The following is a 6116-nucleotide window of genomic DNA, read 5'->3' on the forward strand; positions in this document are numbered from 1 at the left end:
CAATGATGTCGAGGAGATTCTTAGAGTTATGATAATAGTATTACATTAACCACTTGCAAGAACGTCTTAAATACGTCTTAAATAGAAGGGACTAGAGCAAAAGTACACCAATATTAGTGTGACCGTTTCACTGAATTTAATGAACCAGTTTTGTGATAAATGGAATTCAAGCGCGCGCGTGGTCTTTCTGACGTCACTGGTATTTTTTTTAGGTGCTGTTGCTGGTAAATTTCACGAAGGAATTATCCAAGACCGATGACAGAATTGTGATGACCTCGGCACTACTGTAAATATATACAAATAGCGTTTCTCCAGATCAGAGCACGAGATCTAGCCGAGATACATCAGCCGGATATAAACAGGTGCCCGTGTCTTTGGTAGGCGGAAAAGCATCGGCACACTTGTGTTATATTAGTCTATAAACCACATACAGCTATTTTTATCTCATGATGTGCAGTGTTAATCCAATTTTATATCACATTAGAAAGTCCCCATATGATGTTTCTAACAAAATGAAGGGATGTGATGCCACGTCTATTTCGAAATCTTTGTTTTCAACATCATTATAAATCATTACCAGACTTTGGGGCCCAGAGTTCGGAAGTCGTAATATAATAGACGTTTAATGAGGTCAAACAACGGGCATATCAACCCTAGTTACACGTTTTTTTATCCAAACTTTGGATCACAATAAGTTCCCAAAATGGAAATGAAATAAAAAAAAAGATACACATTTACTGATGTTGTCGTTACTCAACACATATATTCTACATACTGTTATGCCAACGCATTACATTTACACTTATAGTGTTGCTTGTTCAGTCGTTAGGAACTCATGCTGATGCGATCAACACACAAATGACGTATTATAATTTTAAATATAACCATAAAATTTCCAACAATAAAACGTAAGAGATTGTATAACGTAAACGAAGGTCAGAAATCGGTGTCTGTAAATATAGTATCGACAAGTGTCTGAGTCTCTATTGCCAATAATGTACATATGTGTGGCCTACACACAAACAACTACCAACTACGGGGTATTTAGTGGAGACTAACGACCAACATGTGGCTAAACGGCCACTTAATTGTCCTCAATTTATGTAGAACGAGTACGTTATGATAGGACTGTTTCCGTAATAGACTACATATCGATCTCTCAAGCTTGTCTGCTTAACTCCTCAGATAGTCATGACATGACACAGATGGCTGCACGCTTTTTACTTATTTTTACATATCGCTGGGCAACTTTAACAAATTGAATACGATATCCTGTCTGACGTGTCTGAATCACGAAGTTTCAATAAAATGCCGAGGGCGGAAAGGGTCGCTGGTATAGTCCAAGAGTAAAAATCCCGGGGGTGGAAAAAATCGCTGGTATAGTCCAAGAGTAAAAATCCCGGGGGTGGAAAAAATCGCTGGTATAGTCCAAGAGTAAAAATCCCGGGGGTGGAAAAAATCGCTGGTATAGTCCAAGAGTAAAAATCCCGGGGGTGGAAAAAATCGCTGGTATAGTCCAAGAGTATAGAGAATTTAGCTGGTGTGACGGTCCAGTCTTAAATCTATATCATTATCTAAACGGCTAGGTTTCTGTGATAAAAAATCGCAAAAAAAAAATATATACAACCGGAACCATTATTAAGCAGACTGACATTAACTCTCATTTGCATGATTGTTTAATGTAACTGTCAGATACTGTAAAAATGGAACCTATCAAAAGGAATGGATATACACCGTATCTCTTAGAACACAACGTCCAAGCCACATGAACTATCATCACTTCGCCAATAAAACGTTAGAGTCCTAGACGGTATCGTCCCTTCCCGGACAAAACGTCACAGCCAAAGAAAGTATCGTCACTTCTCAAACAACACTCACATAGGAAGTATCGTCCCTTCTCAAACAACACTCACAGCCAAATTAATTATCGTCCCTTCCCAAACATAACTTCACATCCAAATAAATCATCGTCCCTTCCCGGACAAAACATCACAGCCAAAGAAAGCCGCGTCCCTTCTCAAACAACACTCACAGCCAAAGAAAGCATCGTCCCTTCTCAAAAAACACTCACAGACAAAGAAAGCATCGTCCCTTCTCAAACAACACTCACAGACAAAGAAAGCATCGTCCCTTCTCAAACAACACTAACAGACAAAGAAAGCATCGTCCCTTCTCAAAAAACACTCACAGACAAAGAAAGCATCGTCCCTTCTCAAACAACACTCACAGACAAAGAAAGGATCGTCCCTTCTCAAACAAAACTTAGAGAAAAAGAAAGTATCGTGCCTTCCCAAACAAAACTTAAAAAGAAAGTTTCATCCCTTCCCAAACAAAACGTCATCCAAAGAAACTATCGTCCCTTCCAAAACAAAACTAAGAGATAAAGAAGGTATTAACCCTCCCAAATATGTGTCAAGATTCAGTGTGATGGCACTATAATCTGTGTTAGTATAGTTACCGGGCACCAAAAAGACATGTCATTATGGCGTGACTAATTGTATATCTGTTATCATACCACGCTACCCGCCTCCATGACAACCCAAGCGAGACTTGGATGCCTGCTCCGTGACAACACCAGCATGACCTAGAGTGTGAATCTGACAGATGAATGGTAGAATTAATGTTATATACCCATTGCAGCATGTTGTATTGATGAAATGGAAGATATCCCAATTCCGTTTTTTTCCCTGAGTGTCTAAAATTGCCCCTCGACTAGCGCATACATTTGTTGAAATGACGGAAACAAAAAGCCAGTGTGATTAAAACGAGGAAATTATTAGATAAAAAAACTGGTAAATATGTGGAGGTTGATGGTTCCCATGTGTAAAATACAGCTTACGTGGCATTAAAAAACCTATCCCGCATCAGTAGGGGTTGTAGAAATTAATCCCATACTGCTTCCTCTTCCCTTGACAGACGGAGCAAGCACAATTCCACTCATTATGTTGGGTTGTAGAGCGCTTTGGTTAATTACATATATATGTACGTATTTCATGATGCAAGTGCCGAATACATTATCTACAAACTAAAACCAACACATTTATGGTGTAGCAACTAATTACCCATACAGGCGATGTATACATAGTGATAAACATGGTCTGGACACAACACGATGCTGGTTGTTCAAGTAGTCAGCAAGACACTTAGTCGGTACATACAAATTATTGCATAGTATACACGGATGTCAGTGTACCCAAAAGAAATGTAGTTTATAATTGAGGCTAAGCTATTTGCTTGTCTAAGTATGTCTTATCTTTTTTACGTTCCTACAGCAGCTAATGTTTTTTTTTTTTTTTTTTAATGGTGTCACAGATGATGGGGCCATTTCAGAATGCTTATAGTGCCGTCACACAGGAATTTCATAAACTAGTTACGGTATCTCTTCATTTTACCCGGTTTCATTATACTGACAGCAATTTAACGCCAAGAGGAGAGCAACATGTCTTGTTCTGGGGGCAGACTCCATAACTTGTCTCACTTTGGCGGCTGCTCAACACTGAAGCTAATAAAGAGGTTTTGCCAAGTGGGGCATTAGTTAAAACCAAAGTGTTCAGAATGACTGAGGAGATAAAAATAATATCTAGTTGCCACGTTAGACCATTTAACTAAGGTAGCAGGTACAGTACTTATATTCTACCTACAGTGACATGATGGTAATGACACAATATATATGATAAGTTATCTGGTTTACCCTCGTGTCGCCTGAATGGCAAACCTGTATCCAACCAACTACTTGTAACTAGAAGTCTTAGTGGTCGAAGATGGGTCAGACTTCCCAAGGAATAACTAGCGTTGCAATAATGTAAAACAAACATATTTCACCAACACTTCTTTGACAAGAAACATAGACAAGAAAATGTAGTCACGCCCCCGGGAGTTCCTAATTCCATCAAGGACGATACATCAGTAGACAGCTAGAGTGGACAGGGCGTGGAATCTGACTGTCTCTATTAAGGAAATATAAGTCTTTGCTGCAACACCATGTAAGTATGGACGCGACTGGATCACAGATTTCCATGTTCCTTACCCCCGAGAATACAACCGTCTCATCTGCAGTATCTTTTAAATATGGATGCTAATGGGTCAGTGAGTGTTTAAGGACATGGAGACAACACTGAGCTTATTTTGCCGAAGTTTCATTCTTCATATTATAAACCACTAAAATTCGGAAAATGTAGAACTCTGCAACAAGTCCTTATAGAAATACCTAACTGACTTTATCTACATTTTTATAATGGAATTCAATATCATATTTCCTGATGAAATAAACACTGAAAATGTGTGAATATCTTAAGAAGTATTGTGTGTAGTTTCGCTGGTTTTCTTAGTATATCGGGATGGATTCTACGCAAAGTGCACGGTATTAAGCGTTTTCAATTTAATTTTAATTTGTTCTCATCGCATGACAATTACCGGCACGTACTACATGATGTATTAATACGTATCACCGTGTACCACGACTCACTGCCTGCCGCATGACTACTGATATAGTATCGATCTCGTTTAGTGACTCTTCATCTTCAGAAAGCTTACCTAAACTCAGCTCATATTCTGTCGGTGAAAAGTGCAGATGACACTGCTAACAGTACATAACCTCCGAACAGCTAGTCAGAATATGTCAACGATACACATCTTATGAAGAACAAAAATACCAATTTGAACCACGAGGAATAACGCTGCAATTCATCAACCATCCTGAGCCTACAAACAGAAGGTGGCAGCTTAACATACCTATTGAATAAACTAAGGAGGATACGGTCGATTAAGTTATATCTACCATTTTTAGCAATCAGGCAAAACTTAGCACTTTACGGAACAAGAATAAGATGAAAAAATATACGTCTACCCGACTACCGCCCTGTATTACTGTTACTGATTTCGTGTCCTTGACTAGGATTAGCGAATCATCACTAGGTTTGATGTCATTCATTAGGTTTGGTGAGCTATCACTAAGTTTAGCGAACCATCACAACGTTTGGTGTCCTTCATTAGGTTTGGTGAGTTATCGCTAGGTTAAGCGAACAATCACAATGTTTGATGTCCTTCATTAGGTTTGATGTGCTATCGCTAGCTTTGGTGAGCTATCACTACGTTTGGCGTCCTTCATAAGGTTTAGTGAAGCATCACTAGTTTTGGTAAGTTATCACTAGGTTTGGTAAGTCATAACTAGGTTTGGTAAGGCATCACTAGGTTTGGTGAGTCATCACTGTTTTTGGTGAGTCATCACGAGGTTGGTGAGCCATCACTAGGTTTGGCGTCCTTCATAAGGTTTAGTGAAGCATCACTAGATTTGGTGAGTCATCACTAGGTTTGGTAAGTCATAACTAGGTTTGGTAAGGCATCACTAGGTTTGGTGAGTCATCACTAGGTTTGGTGAGCCATCACTAGGTTTATTGAACCATCACTAGTTTTGGTGAGTCAACACTCCGTTTGGCGTGTCATAATTGGGTTTGGTGAGTCATCATTAGGTTTGGTAAGGCATCACTAGGTTTGGCAAGTCATCACGAGGTTGGTGAGCCATTACTACGTTTGGCGTGTCACAACTAGGTTTGGTAAGTCATCACTAGGTTTGGTGAGTCATCACGAAGTTGGTGAGCCATCACTAGGTTTGGCGAGTCGGAACGAAGTTTGGTGAGTCATCTCTAGGTTTGGTGAGTCATCACGAGGTTGGTGAGTCATCACTAGGTTTGGCGAGTCATAACTAGGTTTGGTGAGTCATCACTAGGTTTGGCGAGTCTTCACGAGGTTGGTGAGCCATCACTAGGTTTGGCGAGTCAGAACGAAGTTTGGTGAGTCATCACTAGGTTTGATTAGTCATCACGAGGTTGGTGACTCATCACTAGGTTTGACGAGTCATGATTAGATTTGGTGAGTCATCACAGGAAGACTACATGCGATGTAAACCACTAATTGTATAATTTATATCATCAGTACAAATATGAAAGAAGTTGATGCAATGTTTTAATTAGAATGACACGGATCAGAAAGATGCCAAATGATTTTACGATGGACTCTGGATCTATCGGAGGAGTACGCGTCAGCTCTGATAACCTGCCTAACTTACAGCATATCGGGGAAATAATTGATTGCATTTGATCAAAATCGTACGTCTATTG

This window comes from Ylistrum balloti, unplaced genomic scaffold (assembly GCF_031769215.1).
Source record: "Ylistrum balloti isolate Yb309-2 unplaced genomic scaffold, AGI_CSIRO_Ybal_v1 Utg370110, whole genome shotgun sequence".
Classification (NCBI taxonomy): domain Eukaryota; kingdom Metazoa; phylum Mollusca; class Bivalvia; order Pectinida; family Pectinidae; genus Ylistrum; species Ylistrum balloti.